Source organism: Oryctolagus cuniculus, chromosome 12 (genome assembly GCF_051225735.1).
Source record: "Oryctolagus cuniculus isolate XC-2025 breed Fujian yellow rabbit chromosome 12, ASM5122573v1, whole genome shotgun sequence".
In the NCBI taxonomy this organism is placed as follows: domain Eukaryota; kingdom Metazoa; phylum Chordata; class Mammalia; order Lagomorpha; family Leporidae; genus Oryctolagus; species Oryctolagus cuniculus.
The window spans coordinates 39616522-39635626 of NC_142878.1; the positions used below are offsets into that span (position 1 = coordinate 39616522).

Consider the following 19105-nt stretch of genomic DNA (forward strand, 5'->3'; position numbering starts at 1 on the left):
GAAGTAGAGATCTGGCAGTGTCCTGAGATTTTTTTCATTCAGGTTTATTAGATTTGCTGCACCTGTGGTAGATGCTAGAGCTGTAGGACTGAACAATCAAAATGACTGCATTTCTTTTTCTAAGATTTATTTACTTGAGAGACATAGTTACAGACAGAGGAAGAGAGAGAGAGAGAGAGAGAGAGAGAGAGAGAGAGACTTCCATCCGTTGAATCGCTCCCCAAATGGCAGCAACAGCCAGGTCTGGGCCAAGCCCAAGTCAGGAGCCAGGAGCTTCCTCCGGGTCTCCCACGTGCGTGCAGGGGCCCAAGCACTTGTGGCATCTTCTGCTGCTTCCCCAGGCACATTAGCAGGGAGCTGGGTCAGAAGTGGAGCGGCCAGGAATTGAACGGGCACCCATATGGGATGCCTGTGTCTCAGGCTGCTATGCCACAGCGTGGGCTCCAAAATGGCTGCCTTTGTAAGGAAAACACAGCAGCCAGGGGAGAAACTTCACGTGAATCAACAAAGGTTTGCTCGGCATCCACTATAAGCTGAGTTCTGTGCCAAGCACTTCTCCATCTTATAATCTCGAGGGAAAACAACTATGAGGAACGGTATGAGAACATAATTGAAGCTACATGGACATATATGCACTGTATGCAAACAGCGCTCACTCTGGAGGGGTGCCTAGGACCCGCGCAGCAAGCGTGGGCCACCGACCAATGGCGTCAGCATCCCCCAGGAGTTTGTCAGAACTGCAAGCTCTCAAGCGCTGCCCCAGACTTCTGAAATCAGAGCTGCTTTTTAGCACGTTCCCCATTTGCACATTGCAGTTTGACAAGCACTGATTTAACCAACTCCCTTAGCTTCTAATTGAGGAAAATAAGGCTCGGAGAGGTGAAGTGCTGTGTCATGACCAAACAGCGAGTTAGAGACCCAGCTGGGACTCCCAGGTCTCCAGCTCGCAGGCCAATGGAACTCAGGATACTGCAGGATTTCAGACAAGAGGGACTTAAGTGTGTGTCATTCCCTCAAATGACCACTGATTGCTCCCATCAGCTCTGTGCAAAGCGCACACAGAGAGCCTGAGTGAGCCCAATCACTCTGCCTTCCCCTAATACCCCTCCCCGACAGGCCAGGCTCCCAGCAGCCCCCTCAGCCGAGCCTCCTGCTGCAGCCCTCCCAGGAGGTCTCCTTCCCCTGTCCTCATTCTAACCTTTTCCTGAGGCCCTGGTAAAGACCCAGGCGCTCCAGGAAACCTGTAATGACTCCAGTCCTCTTCAATCACTTTCTTAATCCAGTTGCTTCTACATACTTTGTAGCACACTCTAAATAATTGCTTACTACAGGCGAATGTCTTTTCTAATATTATACACTAAACATATTGCCTTATGATTACATAATGACAACAGAGCTACATTTTTTTCTCTACTGCCCTTTTTGATATTTGTGTCTATGTCTCCTTTCCTAAACAGATAAATAAAATTGCTTGTATTTTATATTAGACAATCACTTAATGCAAAACCAGAAAAAAATACTGAACTCCAAATAACCCCGAGCTGTCTCCCAACACAAGGGCCCTCTAAAACATCCACGGCCATGGTTGTTCCATTTTTTTGTATACTTTCAGTTAAGAAGCTCACTACTTTTTAAAGGCAGAACCTCTTTTATTGTGAACAACCATTGTTACTCGAAAATTCTAAGAAGTCAACTTTCTCTAACTTCCACCATGTGTCCTCTTGCCCTTAGAGGTGACTTAGGGCAGGCTGAATCGACCTACCACTGCTTGCACCACAAACATCTGCATTAATTTGACAAAAGCCTCTCGGTGGCACGGGGCAGGCCTGGCCGTTGGAAGCAGTGAACGCCTAAGCGAGCAGCCCGTGTTTCCTGCCCCATCCTTCTTGATGAATTCATGCCGTCCACAAAGTTGTGCTGAGCACTGTGTGCCAGCTTCTACACAGGGTGTGCCTTACTGGGAGACTCTGGAACAGGGACAATGACTAGATCGCACACTTCCCTGCCACCGCAAAATGGTAACAACTGCACAACGGGAGCCCGAGACCATTTTATCCGACTTCACGTTGCACCTGGTCCTCCTGAGTTCCAAACTGTAGAGCTCCCTCGTCACCCCTGCCCTCCCACGCTCTCGTTCCTCTGCGGCTCCATTTCTTCGAAGGAAAGTCATCTTCTCGTGTCTGTCTCTCCACACTGCCTTCCAGAACTCCAACTTGAAAGTGAATCAACTCCCCCACTCTCTACCTTACCCCAGAGTACCCTCTCCATTGTGTGCTACAATTTCCACCCAGGAAATGGCTTCCTCTCCCTGCTAAGGTGAGGGCCGCTCGTCTTCCCAATGCCAACACACCCAGAGCCAGAGAACCTCGGCTGCATCTTGAAGACTCCCAATGGCCTTCCAGATTTCTCATTTATGCATGCATGCATGCATGCAAAATTGTGTACCTCCCATGTTTCAGGCACATACGGGGGCCCTTCATCTAGTATACAAACACCTTGTTCAAGGCTAATGCAGTCTGGTTAGAGGAATAACTGGAGAGTCTTGTCCCTCTAAGCTGTCCCCTTTCTGGACAACTGCAACACTGAGGCAGGAACTGCTGAGCTGAGGACAGATTTGCAGTTGTATTACTGAGTTTTCGTTGCCTTCCCAGGGAAGTGAGATTTTTCTACTGCATCATCATATTACAACTGGTGGGAGGTGAGAGGGCTTCCACTCTCATAAACCTAACAGCATGAGAGAGAAAGGAGATATGGAATGCCAAAGGCTTATGGAGCTCTATTATGATTTTAAAAGATATCTAAGAGCAAATACTATTCTGAAGATCTATAGATCTCTGCTTTCCCTTTAATAATATAACTCCAAATGAAGCTGGTATTTGCACATTTTCCCTCATTGCTTTGCATCATATGAACCTAAAGACCAAGGGACAGGGTGGAGAAAGAGAATTACTAGGAATGAATTTTTATGGGTTTTACTATGCTACAGTGGCCAATTGACTGCCTACACCAAGGCCATGAAAACCACTGTTGCTATCCAAAATTTCACCACTTCAAGGGTTCTGCCACCCATCCCACTGGCCATCCTAGACTTTAAAAATCTTTAATGCAGCTATGCAATGTGTTTATTGCATTCTGCATCCTGTTCTATTTTCATTCCCAAGTGAATCTGCTTGGGTACAAGGTGCTTTCTCTTTGTCTAGAAAAAAGATAAAATCAGCACACGTTGAATTGACACTTCCTATACTATGCTCATCAGAATATGTAGTATTGGTGCCAACTCTGTCAGAGCAGGTTACACTGCAGCCTGCGACACCCGTACCCCATATAGGGACAGTGTCCCAGCTGCTCAATTTCTGATCCAGCTCTCTGCTATTGAGCCTGGGAATGCAGTGAAGGAAAGTCCAAGTCCCTGGGCACCTGCAACCCTGTGGGAGACCCAAAAGAGGTTCCTGGTTCCTGGCTTCAGCCTGGCCTACCACCAGTCATTGTGGCCATTTGGAGAGTGAACCAGCAGATGGAAGATCTCTCTGTCTCTCTGCCTTTCAAATAAATCAATCAATCTTTTAAAAAAAGAATATGCAGTGTTTTAAGAACAAACTACAAAATTTGCTAGTAGAGTGATACATGTCAAGGAGACTCCTTTGGCTCCCCTTAGACCTATATAAAAACAGCAATTTGATAAATGCTTTTTAATGGCATTATACTAAAAAGTCATGATAATTTTTTTTGACAGGCAGAGTGGACAGTGAGAGAGAGAGACAGAGAGAAAGGTCTTCCTTTATCCATTGGTTCACTCTCCTAATAGCCACTACGGCCAGCACACTGCGCTGATCCGAAGCCAGGAGCCAGGTGCTTCTCCTGGTCTCGCATGAGGGTGCAGGGCCCAAGGACTCAGGCCATCCTCCACTGCACTCCCGGGCCACAGCAGAGAGCTGGCCTGGAAGAGGGGCAACTGGGACAGAACCGGCACCCCAACCGGGACTAGAACCCTGGGTGCCAGCACCGCAGGCAGAGGATTAGCCTATTGAGCCGCGGCACCGGCAAATCATGATAATATTTAATAGCTGGTTCACAAATATATAGTTTTTTAAAAAGATTTATTTATTTGAAAGTTAGAGTTAGAGAGAGAGGTAGAGACAGAGACAGAGAGAGAGAGAGAGAGAGAGAGAGAGAGATCTTTCATCTGCTGATTCACTTCACAAATGGCCTCAACAGTCAGAACTGGGCCAGGCTGAAGCCAGGAGCCAAGAGCTTCCTCTGGGTCTCCCACGTGGGCAGAGGGGCCCAAGCACCTGGGCTTTCCCAGGTGTATCAGCAGGGAGCTGAATCAGAAGGAGCAGCCAGGATCAAACCGTTGCCCACATGGGATGCTTGCACTGCAGGTGGTGGTCTAACCCACTACACCACAGTGCCAAACCCCAACAAATATATAATTTTAAAATAGGAAGTACAAAATAAAAAGGTTCTGATATTTTACTAGGTTTGCTGCTAGTTTTTTTTTTTTTTAATAGCTGGAGCACTCTGAGTGCCATCACTTATTACATCAACTTCCAAATAAACATGCTTCCCATTTCTAGATATGTGAATAAATTAGTTGTTCTTATGTATTCACTACACACACACACATGCAGACATGCACACATTTTGCTCATTGGCAACTTTTTGCCTGGGTAGCCAGGCATGAGCCAAGTATGTTCATTCACTCTGCCTCTCACCAGTGCCATCTCCTCATATACCCGTAACTATCTGGCACAGGGAGAAATCACGATTTAGCAGAAGGGCAAGTAGGAGGCAAAATGGAGTGCCATCTTCCCTAATTGCTATTTAAAGGAGACAATAAAAAGGATGAACAAATTAAATTAGCGAAGAAGCAAAAGTATCCCGAGGAACTGGCCAAGATAATCAACTTGGAAAATTAGCTACTAAACCTCCGCACATGCTCATTTTCATAATTTTTGTGTGTGCTTATAAAACTCAACCCCCCATTGAAACTGCTGGGATAAAGGTGCTCTTCATTTCCTGGGATAAGTCTTTGAAATTGGCTTTGACAAAGTTGGAAGGGAGGATAGGGAGGATATATATGTTCCATTTTGTTGTTGTTGTTGTTGTTGTTTTGATGCCCTAGTGCATCATTTCCCCTATCAGGGCTGGAGTGTTCTGATCGGACATGGAGAAATTTGTAAAAGAGGAGAGGTTGACTCAGACTAGTTGCCTACTGAATTCTGACACTACATTTTATTCTCATTTTGCAATGGTGTGTTGCAGAGTATGGAATTTGGTCTTTCGTATCATTCTTTTGTGTATCATCATGATCATCCTCATCTGAAATACCTGACTTTTACCGATTTGCAGACTACCTTACATGAACATTTATGAGAGTTCAGAATTTCTATTTTTATTCTTTTCTATCTCATCATCTCATTTTCTCAGTGTTAACACACATCTTATATAAGGGTCTTTTTCTTTGTAAGCTCATTCTTTGCAGCCATTGAAAAAGACGCAAGCATTAATATCCGCAGAGAATAAATAGTCTCACCTACTTTTTACCCAATAATTCCAATTTTAGTCTATGAGCTGTTACTAAGATGCAGAGTAAGTGGTTAAATGAATTTATCTGAGATTCCCCTTTCACACTTGCCATCTACTCATTGCTTTGCTAAAACATAATTGCTACCCAGGGCAAGACAGGGATCAAAGAACATAGTTAAATAGGAAAAAATTTTAATAGGAAGAGAAGCGATTAACTTGGATGGTTCACAATCAAGAAAAGTGAGAGCCAGTGTCGTGAAGATTAGCTATTCAGACAAGAATGTTTTAATTGAGAATTAAGAACATATATTTTCCTAGTAGATTATTAGGATGGGCCACTCTTCTCTTTGAATTAGCTTCATAAAGCTATTTTTTAATTAACTATTCGAATCTATCTATAAATAAAAGTTTCTATAACCTTTTCCCTCCATGGGTAAATAAGCAGCCTTTCTGATCGTCAGAGCAAGACTGAATAGTAGAATTCCCGGACCCCGAGTCCAGAGGGCCCAGGAGGGTACACAGGTTCACAGCATGGGTCACAGCGCCAAGCCCAAAGTTACGCCTGGAATCTAGAAAGCCGATGTTCAAGCTAAGTCGTGCTCTGCGTGCTCAGTTTCATTTGTTCTTTATCATCTCTGAGGATGAAAAGATAAAAGCCTAATGAAGAGAGAAGCTCTAAATCAAAATGAGTGGATGGTACTTTAGGCCAAGGGTCTGGTATCAGAGTTCATTTTAGCTGCATAGACAATGTCTAATGGCATTACAAGAAATGCATTTCCACTTGAAAGACAAAGTCTTACCTTTTGAGGTAGAGATAAACAGCCCTTGGCAGATAGAATCACTTGCTCTTAATTGTACGTTAATAGTAACTTTACACATTTTTATGTGTCCCTAGTTAACAAACAGATAAACATTTAAAATGACAATGACATTTATTAAGCTGTCACACCACCAGATACATTTCTGCTTTATTAGGCAGCAACACATTAGATTCTTAAGAAGATAAACACCTATTAGTAAATGAGAGTTGCCAGTATATTATTTTAGATACAGTCAAATTGTTTTATTACCTGGTAGATTTCATTCCTAAAATATTTACTGAATACCCACTGCTTCCAAAGGTACCGTATTTATCCAAAGGATATAGTGTAAGGGATTTTTAGACATGGCTCCTTCTGCCCAAAAGCCCACAGATGAGGGATTTGCTGACAGCTAAAGAAATGAAGTATTTACTTTCTAAAAGGTAAAATAGAATAATTGCACTTTCAGACAACTGAATCCATGCTGTTCCTCCAACTTGTAGTTTCTTGGTTATCGTGTGTTCAATCTTACAGCTGCCTCGGAGCAAAAGGAAACATGACTGTTGATAAATATGAATAGAAACCCAACTCCACTCTAGCTGTTTTATATTTGAAAATGATGCATCCCTCTCCCAAAGAATCACAGACCTTAAGAGTTGAAAAATACGTATTTTAAAAGATTTAAATTAAAGCGAATCAGGTATAGGAAGATGGTAAAAGATAAGTTTGAGAAAACTTCATCACAATCACAGGTGACATAGGTGTTTCTGGTTTGTTCTGGGTGCTCACGGTAGATTAAAGATGACTGCAAATTCTCTGGCACTTTTTCCATCAAGAAGTAGCCACCCCTTCCCCTCCTAGATTCTGGGGAGTTTCTAGCACAAGTTTGACAGATAGGAGAGAGCGGAGAGCTAGAAGGGCTAGTTTCTAGATCCAGGCCTTAGGAAATTGGCAGCTTCCACTTCCTGTCTCTTAGAAACTGGCCACTATCTGGTGAGGAAGCCCAAGCAACCTCATGGAAAGGGCCTTGGAACCAAGAACCCTGGCCAAGAGCCCCAGGTGAACTCCCAGCGGAGAGCCAATACCGGATTGTCAGCCATGGAGTCATGCCGGAAGTGAATCCGCCAACCCCAGTCCGCCATCTCTGTCGACAACAGCGGGGACAAATGGGAGCTGCCCAGGCGAGCCCTTCAACACAATTACAAGGGCAATGACCCTGGTTCCAGTGGGCAGATGGCTATGCAGTAACCGATCATCAGAACAGAACCGGGCTATGGTTACTGCCATCACCTCTATGTGTAAAATGGTTGAGAGTACAGATCCTATTCAAACTGCTGAGATCCCACTGTGGAAACTTGAACAATTTAACTTCTCTGTGCCTCCTTCTTCTGCTATAAAATTGGATTAATTACAATGTAAGTCACAGGATTTTTGAAAGAGTTAAATGAGAGAATTCACATAAGCGTTTGCGAAGGGCCTAGCAAACGGCTAGTGTAGAGAACTTACTATTAGCATTGTGGGGAACTATACTGAAAAGTTAGAAAGTCCTGATTTTAAATGGACTCTGCGAACACATCTGTTCACAGCTGGAGAGCGTGTCTGTCTCACTCTCAGATTCTCCAGCTCCACTCTGCCCAGCGTCCCCCTAAAACCATGAGCAGTGCAACAATCGCCTTCCTCAGGGTTAATTTGGTGCTATCCCAAGCTCTTCTCTTTCATGCACTGTGACAATATTGTTTCAGAAAACGGCCTGCTCGTCAACATCGTGGGTCTCAATTATGTTAAGTAGGTAACAATTTGCCGTGTTAGCACGACAAATCCAGGGTTAATTTATTGTGAGTATTTGAGATTTATATTTTTTCTGGTTCTGTGAATTTAAACATTTCTTCCACTTGATTTTTCTTGCTGCTGTCAGTTAGAAAGCCCATTCCAACAGGCTGAAGCTGCAAATCCCGATTTCCAAACTTCTGAATTGTTCAAAGTGAGCCAGAGTTCCTGATTCTGAGGAAGTTACCTGATTCTGCTATGACAAGTCAACCAGCTAGCCTGTGCTTGGTCTCAGGACCTACATCTACTGTGGAGCAGTCAATGCCCAAGGGGAAGATCGTGGGGAGCAAAATTGAAGACAAGCTTAAAGAGAAGAAGAAACAAACACCCACAGGTTTGCAAAAATTGACGTCTGAATAAACCAGTCTCATTAATGTTACGGTGGGAGAAGAGTATTTGGTGAGCAGTTAGAAGCTGTTTGGGATACCCATGTGGCAGAGTGCAAGACCCTGCTCTGCTTCCTAATCCAGCTTCCTGCTAATTTACACCCTGGAAGGCAGCAGGTGATAGCCCAAATACTTGAGTCCCTGCCACCCATGTGGTAGACCCAGATTGAACTCCTGGCTCTTGGCTTCAACTTGGCCTAGCCTCAACTGTTGCAGGCACCTAAGGAGTGAATAAGCAAGTGGGAGATTCTCTCTTTCTCTTTTTTCCTCTCTCTCTCTCTGCCTTTCAAATGAATAAAAATAAATGTTTAAAAATAAGCTAATCCTCCACCTGCAGCGCCAGCACCCCAGGTTCTAGTCCCGGCTGGGGTGCCGGTTCTGTCCCAGTTGCTCCTCCTTCAGTCCAGCTCTCTGCTGTGGCCCGGGAGTGCAGTGGAGGATGGCCCAAGTGCTTGGGCCCTGCACCGCATGGGAGACCAGGGGGAAGCACCTGACTCCTGGTTTTGGATCAGCACTGGCCGTAGCGGCCACCTTGTGGGGGGGGTGAACCAATGGAAGGAAGACCTTTCTCTCTGTCTCTCTCTCTCACTGTCTAACTCTGCCTGTCCAAAAAAAAAAAAAAAAAAAGAAAAGAAAAAAAAGTTAATGTCATTAATCCAAAGACAATTAGCCTTGCTGCAAGACGTGTATGAGGAGCATATACTAAGTACAGAAAATTGCCAGGAACTCAGAACAGTATCACATACACAACTATAATAATTTCTCAACAGATCATGAATGCTATCACTTGAAATATACAAATTTAAATCTTAATGTGTGCATTGGGTTCTTCTAAATGAGAAAATTCCATTAATATTTGTGCAGAATGATGGCAAAGAACACTAAAAAATGATATGCTACAGGAGTCATTTCCAAACTGTGGCAATGTTGGTGGCAATCAATGCATTTCTGATCAGGCAAAATGTGGAGGACATTTCTGCTCCTTAAGTCGTTAAGACTCTAGACATTCAACTCTGAGTGACATTAAATACATAAGGACAATTGCTCCTCCCCCACCCCCAAAATCAATGCCCAACCAGAATAGAACAACATAGAAGATAATTCACTATTCTAGGATTGTCTCTCAACATATATACAGAAACTTCCTTTAAATAAATTAAAAAAAAAAAACAACATGGACAGGAATAAAGTTATAAGGTCTTAATAAAGGATTGGCCAAATCCAAAGACAAAAGAGAAAGAAGAATGGGAAAAAAAAATGGGGATGTACTAAGACCAGCATATTTAGAAGAGAGCAGGGAGGGTCGACACAGTGGCTCAATAGGCTAATCCTCCACCTGCGGCGCCGGCACCCCAGGTTCTAGTCCCGGTCCGGGCACTGGATTCTGTCCTGGTTGCTCCTCTTCCAGTCCAGCTCTCTGCTGTGGCCAGGGAGTGCAGTGGAGGATGGCCCAAGTGCTTGGGCCCTGCACCCCATGGGAGACCAGGAGAGGCACCTGGCTCCTGGCTTCGGATCAGCGCGGTGCACTGGCTGCAGCGGCCATTGGAGAGTGAACCAATGGATAAAGGAAGACCTTTTTCTCTGTCTCTCTCTCTCTCACTGTCCACTCTGCCTGTCAAAAAAAAAGAGAGCAGGGAGAAACTCCGGATGAAATTGTGCCCTTCAAGGGCAGAATTGCTTCCAGAGGCAGTTGGGCCAGAAGATGCTGCTCCCCAGACATTTGCTGATAACCTACAGTGAGAATGAAAACACCTGGATCAGGTCCCTGCTCCTGTGCTGACCACTGACCTAATCTTAGGTCATTCAATATTTTTGCATCTGTTTCCCAAACTACACATGAGCAATTATGTCTCCTCCTTGTCCAGTTGAAATCCATCAGCTAGAACTGTATGAAAGTCTATGCAGCTTGTAGCTTACATGGACAGTTTAATTTTTGTCACCACTATTCCAAGAGCCCACCCAGGGGATGAACCCTCATGAGCCCCGAGACCATGCCCTTTTTAAAACCGGCGCCTCCCTCCCTATGTTGTTGGTGCTCTTCCACTGCAGGCAGGCTCAAAGCCTCCACAGGAGCACAGGGAATGTCATTAGTTTTTCTACTGTTATTGTTACCGCTGACCCTTCCTACAGTCCCCTGTGCTTTGGCAGTCCCCTCCTCCAGGGCGCCCCATCTCTCAGCACTACATTTCAGTCATCAGATTACCTCCAAGTACACAGTCCCCCAGCAAACATTAAGTCTAATGAAAACATTACCAAAAGGCATTAAAAGGTGAGCTTGCATGTTTCACATTGTCTCTAGAGTCTTATTCTTGGTCATTTACATAACTGCTTCAGAATATTCAACATGCATTTTTAAATGTCACCATTTGCAGGGATTATTTGTATATTGCTCTTAATTAACTTCAACTTCAAAATCTGGTTGGTCAGAATCAATATTTTGTGCATGCTATCTCCTGGTCTCACTAGCAATGGTTTAATTAGGTTCCCAGCTTGCTTTCACCTAGATCAAAAGCAGGAAGAGGCGACTTAAGGAGGATTATCATAATAAATAAAACACCCTTGCTTGTTCTTCGATTCCTCACTCTGTGTGTTTTTTTTCAGTTCATGCTGTAGAAATAATGAATACACGACATGCCTGTCCTACATATGATAATGCATCTACGGTGCTGTAGACATTTAAATATTCACCAACAAGTGTGTTGTTGAAAAACCAAACCTAATTTCAAAATTTTATCTCAAGAGAATGTAGAACAAAAAACTCATAGTATGTCTCTAATAATCTACGTTCTTTTAGAAATCATATCAAGAGAGAAACCTCATCTAAACCATTATTCATAACATGATAGTCTTATTAATTTTAAACTTGACAAAGAAATCACAAGATAGAATCATGTATCATCAAAATAGACAAAGAGAAATGTAAAAGAACTCAGATTCATGAAAATATAGAATCTAGGTGGAACGTTAGCTACAGGAAACCACCCACCTATCATTCAATCTTTTGATACTCATCTGAACATTTTTCAAACAATACAGAGGTGCATTGTATACAAAGTCAAAGTTTTCCCTATTCTCTCACAACCCTTATAGTATACTATATACTTTAACTCCCACTCCTGTCTCATGGAGAGTCTTTATTCAGAATTTAGTATAGAAACACTTTCAAAACATTTTAGGGCCATATATACACCTTGGTATGTATATGTAATGTTTATAAACTTAATCATACAAATAATGGCAACATAAATTTACACATTCCTGTATCCATGGAATGATTTTCCTCTTGCTAAACATTCTAGCTGTTGACCATCCTAACACATACATCTTGAGCATATGTTTAAATAGTTTTTGAGTTATCTGTATAAGAAAGTGAGAATTTCCCTAAACTTGCCTACATAGGACATTATGTCACTCTTCCCTATTTCCAGCACAATTATGAATTTATCCTTTGTTCTATAATTGCAGTGGAATCCTAGAGCAAAGATAAAGTATTTGTTCAGTTCTATGCTTTTAATAAAATTGCCATTAGGTGAAATATCTAAAGTCAGTAACAAAATAAAGAAATCAAAATTTGGTTCAACACACACACACACACACACACACATACACTTATCTTTCAAATACCCATAAAGAGGAGTAGGAATGACCAATCTGGAATCTTTAAAAATACAAAAGCACCATTAGTCAAAAACACCAGAAAACCATAATTACTTCTGAAAGTTTGTATAATCTAAACAATAAGCTTTACAGCAATTGAAACGTTAAGACTGGAGATAGTTTGATATTTAAGAGCACCTAAAATATCGACCAGAAAAGTCAATAATTTGACTTTTTATATTTATTTCTCTCATCTATATGGATTTTATTTTGTTAAGTGGTACAAAGTGTAGATCCATGTTTTTATTGAATTTTCTGTCTAACCCTCATTAGATTGCACTTCTATCTCTGCCTGGATGTAAATGTTATTATATAAATATTATTATGTAAATGTTATTATTCCTAAACTATTTGTTAGATAATGGTACAACACCATAAAAAAATAAACTATTGGTCTAAAGAAAGATTGGTTAGCCTGGAACACAGAAAAATGGGTGCTTATTCATACATTTGAACAACAAAAAAGATGGCCTCACTCAGGCATGTGCTCAGTCCTACACAAGAATTTCCTTATTACGGCATGCAGTGGTCAGATTTTCATGGCGATCACCCTGATGCCCAGAAATATACAGAGTTTATAATTAATTAACTCCCTGCAACCTGACGTCAATGGAGCAAATACATCCAAACAACAAAGTATTCTAAAGCAGTATCCTTTTTTTTTTTTTAAATTTATTTGACAGATAGAGTTATAGACAGAGAGAGAGAGAGAGAGACAGAGAGAAAGGTCTTCCTTCTGTTGGTTCACCCCCAAAATGGCTGCCACGGCCAGCGCTGTGCTGAAGCGCCAGGAGCCAGGTGCTTCTTCCTGGTCTCCCATTTGGGTGCAGGGGCCCAAGCACTTGGGCCATCCTCCACTGCCCTCCTGGGCCACAGCAGAGAGCTGGACTGGAAGAGGAGCAACTGGGACTAGAACCGACGCCCATATGGGATGCCAGCGCCTCAGGCGGAGGATTAGCCAAATGAGCCACGGCCCCCGCTGAACCCCAGTCACATCTGTACTGCCCTCTTGGTCCGAGGGACACTCTCAAATTCTTACTTCAGACTGATCCCAACTCCACCCCCTGGCACTCCCTCTCTGAGCTTATAATGCCTTTTTACTAACTGATCCTTGAGGGCTTGACAACATTTGAACAACATCAGATCACCGCTCCCCAACTCAATGTGTCAGAGAACCATTCTAGAATTGCCAGTTCTTCTGGGGCGGAGGACAAGTGTGACGATCCATGACCACAATGTGTCAGAATGAAGGGGAAGGGAGGGAGGATGGCTGTTACCGCTCAGGCTGGTTTGCTCTTGAAAGGCTTTTCCCCTTTCCCCCAGTCTTCCTGGGAGGGGCTTAGCTGTACTTTTCTTCAAGTGGCTCCTCTCAGTAGACCCTCAGGGGAGTTGGCCACATTTTTCACTTAGAAATTAGATAACTTTTATACTAACTGTGAGCAGAATTTGCCACATCATTTATATGGACATGCAAAAAATAAATATGCAAGGCCCCCTTTTTAAAATTAAGGTGGAAGATGTCAGCAAGTTGGGAGAAGAGGAGCTCCCTGGTCATGGTCGCCCTTACAAAAACACCAGCTAACAATTATCCAAGGGAGAAGAATGCTTTTGGGAAAATCCCAGAACTCAGGAACGAGGCTAAGGTACTCCTTTGGAGTTCATAAACCAAGAAAAATTACAATAGTGGAAATAACAGGAGCAGTTTCACTTTGGTCATCCCATTCCATCCCAAGAAAGATCTCTGAGCCTACATTCTCTCTGCTGAAGGAAACAGAGTCGAAGGCAGCATTCTGGGTGCTTCTTAAAGGCCCATTTCTGTCTCACCTCCTAGAGAACACTGGGGCAACTGGTGGCTTGACCACGTGGGGTCATGTAGGAATGAAGACAGGGAATGGGACTCAGAGGAACCAGCATAAGGACCTTGGCAATGACACCAACCCCCTGCCATCAGCCTTGACCAATCAGAGAGTCTAGCAAACATTCATACTCAGCAGAGTCCAGCCAGGGACACCACCTAACCTGGGAGCTTAGCCAATGCACCTGCCTGGCTGCAGATCTGAACCTACAGCCCCACCTAAACAGGAAGCCAAGCCTTCGGTCCTAGTCAGCTGCAGAGCAAGGCCTGTAACCTGCCCCACCAGAGAGCCTCACTCAACAGCCTGGAGCCCTGCCCAACCCAGGTGTGTGGTAGTGACCCTGACTGACCCAGAACACAGCCAACTCCTCCGCAAGACTGGGGAGCCCAGAAAACCAGCCCTTATGACCGCAGAGCCTACTCACAGCCCCACCTTATTCAGGCATGAGCAGCAGCAACACGTCCAGAGATCCTCGCCAGCAACCACTGCCAGCCCATAGACAGCACCACCTGACCTGCCCAGAACTCTACGCTAGGCTAACTGGTGACAGTCCTCACTAAGACAAATCTGGAGACTGAAGGAGGACACAACTTGCTGCAACGTACAGTACCAGTGCCAGTATATGAGGATCATTTAGAACCAGAGAACGTGACACCAGAGGAAAGTGACAAAGCCACTGCCTGTGATGTCAGCATCCCCCACGGGCACTGGTTTGAGTCTCAGCTGCTCCACTTCCAATCCAGCCCTGCTAATGGCCTGGGAAAGCAGTGGAGGACGCCCAAGTACTTGGGACCCTGCACCTACGTGGGAGACCTGGAAGAAGCTCTGGGCTCCTGGCTTCAGCCTGGCACGGCCCCAGCCATTGATTGCAGACATTTGGGAAGTGAACCAGTGGATGGAAGTGTGCACACTCTCTCTCTTTCTCTCTCTTTCAAACAAGTAAAATAAATCTTTAAAATATATATATATATATAAATGTATAAAACTCATTGGCAAAGTTGTATATATTTATTTGTAAATATATACATTTATATCTCAAATTCAGAATTCTCTAATATTTTAATGGTTATGTAAAAATCACCTTCAATTCTACTATAAAAATTAAAAGAAGGGTCAGTGCTGTGGCGTAGCGGGTAAAGCCACTGCTTACAGTGCCAGCATCCCATATGGGCGCTGATTCTAGTCCAGGCTGCTCCACTTCTGATCCAGCTCTCTGCTATGGCCTGGGAAAGCAGTGGAAGATGGCCCAAGTGCTTGGGGCCTTGTACCCACGGGGGAAACCTGGAAGAAGCTCTTGGCTCCTGGCTTCAGATCAGCCCAGCTCTGGCCATTGTGGCCATCTAGGAAGTGAACCAGTGAATGGAAGACCTCTCTCTCTGCCTCTGCCTCTCTGTAACTCTGCCTTTCAAATAAATAAATAGTAAAATAAAAAAAGTTAAGAGAATAATATGGCACAGTGGGCGATACCGTCCTTTATTGCCCACAAAAAGAAGCAACAAATAAACCCCTATCTACCACAAAATAGCCTTGAGAGGAACACAAGTTCCATTTAGGAACCTTCAGCAACACAGGAGGGCAAAATAGCAGAATAATCACATAGAACAGGCAGCTGGAGATCTGGCATACCCGAGACCTCTATAAATCCAGGAACAAAGAAGGCGGGCAGGAGCTATCATCGTTAGTCACGTGGTGCCTGTCACCGTGATCCCCAGTGGCCTGCTCTGTAGAGGACGCTGGCATCTTTCACCACCAAGGTAGCCAACAGCCACCCTCACTGTGGATTCCCCAGGGAGGAAGACCCAGTTACGCCCCACCCCCAAGAAGGAGCTGCTGCCATGGTTCCACCGTAGCTCCCGACTTCGCATGTACCCTGGACTCCAGAGTCACTGGGCCTCTGCGCATGCCTGTGTCCCAGATCCTGCCCGGTGGCCACATTATACCTGGATCCACTGCTGCCATGTGCCAGTCCTCACCCCAGGCCTTGAGCCCTACTCATTCTGCATGTGCCGGCTCCAGCACCTTCCACAAGTACCTCTGCCCTGCCACAGCAGCTGGCCTGTCGCCCAGGTCCTGCACCTGTACAGCAAGCCCTGGCCCCATGGCTGCATCACACACACTCACACCTCCGACACCAGCATGACCACAGCGGTAGGCTAGTCCACACACCCGGGAAATGGAGCCACAGCTTCTCTTCATCACAGCACTCGCGCTCCAGACACTGGCTCTGCCACCACAGCGGGCCAGCCTGCGCCCTAAACCCGAGCGCTACTAATGCTCTGCACAGATCCATGTTCGGGTTTCTCATCCCCAGACTACTCCACAAGCACCCATAGCTTCCACACTACTACCAACGTGGCAGTGGGGCACCTGCATTCCCGCCACTGGGGCTCTGAACACTGGAACCGTGGTCTCTTCATGTGTACTTGTGCCCCAGAGCCACTCCATGGGTGCCACGCATCACACGCTGCTGCCCTCACCCTCTGGAGTACATCCACAAACTGCACCTGGTCACAAAAGCAATCCTCTTACCTAGGACTTCCACAGTGGGAGAAGAGAGATTAGAAAGGCCCCAGCAAACTTTGCCATCAAAGAGCCCAGCGACCCTCGCTGTTACTGCAGACACGCACAGCCTTTGCCGAGGAGGACCCTGGAATCTTTGGCAATGCAAATCTCGGGGGACAGACCTCCATGGGACTATGCTGCTGTACCCTCCCCCGAGCCATAACTGCCACACTCCACCCAACCATCGTGCTTGTACCCAGCCACAGAGAAGTATCTTTCCCCATCGAAGTCAGTCAATAAGCTCCAAAGACTTGACAGTTCTATCAAATGCACAGACTTCAAAACAAGACAATAAAATACAGGAAAAACCAAGGATACATAGCATCACCAAAGGAACACAATAATTTTCTATAAACTAACTAGAGAGCTATGAATTGCTGACAGAATTCAAATCATTCAAAATAATTACTCCAAGGAAGCTCAGAAAACTATAAAAGAACACAGAGAGATAACTCAATAATATCAGAAAGATGATACCAAAAAAAAAAAAAACAGAAAAAATATATTAACCATTGTTTCAAACTTTATTTCCAATTTCTTTAGCTTGCTTAGCAAAGAATGAATTGTGCATAAACACACGCTGAACAGGGCTGCACTGCCCAAGGCGCTTGAGCTTCAAAATATTAGAGATCTAGATTTTATTAGATCATAAACAAAACGATTTTTAAGAGCAGCTGTAATACAAAAGAGCAGCTCCCAGGAACTTCTTCAAGTTTTACTTTCTGCGGAAGTCAACTCCATCCAGTTCGCCTCTTTCTTAGAGGCCTTATCCACATTCCCCACAACGTCTGCAGCTTCATCCTCCTCCTCCTCGCCCGTAGCAAGTGGTGCTTTTGCGTCCACAGGTTGTTTCAGTGGAGCCTCTGCCAGCCTCAAACACGTCAGGCTGTGTGCACCGAGCTGGTTCAAGACGCTGGGGGGCCTTTCTGTGGGCTGCTTTGTCCCAGCGTGGCCTGTATCGGTGAAAGTGTTTGCTGCCAGAGAAGCCGAACTTCAGGGGTGTTGAAGCAGATCACTGTTCCTGGGTTTGTAAACACAGTCACCTCCTCATGCCGGAGATGTTTACCCCTCACCTCTGAAGTTTTCACCGCCTGCTGTCCTTGTTCTATGGACCACCTTCTTCTGCCTGGAGCAGTTCCTCTCCCACCGATGCGCACTTGTGCCCACGGCTGGCCGAGTGTTCCCTGGCTCATGACAGTGTCTTTCAGCTTGTCGGAAAGGAATGGGGCCTTGGGGGGTTAGGGTTGGTGCTCAAGGGGTCTGACACCGCCTGCAGAGACCCAAGATGGCAGCTCAAAACAAAAATGTTAACCGGTATAGAAAGCGTACAAAAGAAACACACAGAAATTCTGAGAAGAAAGTGTTCAAATGTTCACAAAAAAACTACGTGTGGAGATCTCCAAAAAAATAATTACACCAAAATCAACTTATCTTTTTAATCTCATTCATCCATGTTTTAGAAGCCCACTCATACAATGACTGGAATTAGAAATGCAATAGATGAAAATTAATCTTAATGTGAATGGAAGGGGAGAGGGAGTGGGAGAGGGGAGTGTTGCGGGTGGGAGAGAAGTTATGGGGGGGAAGCTATTGTAATCCATAAGCTGTACTTTGGAAATTTATGTTCATTAAATAAAATAAAATCTTAAAAAAAAAAAGAAAGAAATGCAATAGAAAGTGTCAGCAGCAGAATAGATCAAGCTGAAGAAAAACATCTCTGAACCCGAAGGCAGGTGATTTGAAAATACCTACTTAGCAGTAAAAAATGGAAAGGAATAAAGAAATGCTACAGAATTTCTGGGACACTGTCCAGAGAGCTAAGTGTATAATATGAAAGTTACAGAATGAGGATAAGAGCGCTTATTAAAAGAAATAATGACCAAAAATGTCCCAGATCTGAAGAAAGATATAAACATCCAGATAGAGAAAGCATAAAAGTCTTCAATGAGATTCAAGCCCCAAAACACTATCAAAACACAATCAAATCGTCAACAACCAAAGACAAAGAGAGAATCTTGAAAGCAAGAGAAAAGAAGGTATCTATATACGAAGGAACTCCCACAAGGCTGACAACGGATCTCTCATCAGAGACTTTTCAGGCCAGGGGAAAGTGATAATATTTTCAAAATATTTGGGGGAGCAGAGCTGCAAGCCACAAATACTTTACCTGAAAAGCTGACATTCAGAGATGAAGGAGAGATCAAGAACTTCTCAAACAAAACCTAAAGGAATTCATCATTGCCAGAAATGTTTTATGAGAAATACAAAAGGAAGTTTTTCAATTTGATATGAAAGGCCATGAATTAACAACATGAGAAGATAAAATTCACTGCCTAAATTAAGTATATAGTATTATTAAGAATACCCTAACGCAGGGTGGACATTTGGTGTAATGGTTAAGATGCTGCTTCGGGTACCCACACCCCACACTGGAGGGAGGGGATGTGGGTCCTAGCTCTGCTGCAATTCCAGCTTCTTGCTGGGGCAC

At 44.3% G+C, this 19105-nt stretch overlaps 1 long non-coding RNA gene and 1 pseudogene across 2 annotated transcripts in view; both read right to left on the minus strand.

Moving 5' to 3' along the window:
• The window catches only part of LOC149123007 (uncharacterized), a 207774-nt gene that overhangs the window by 77162 nt on the left and 111507 nt on the right, over positions 1–19105 (minus strand). The window lies entirely within an intron of this gene.
• LOC138844795 (transcription factor BTF3 pseudogene) lies at positions 17209–17901 on the minus strand (annotated as a pseudogene).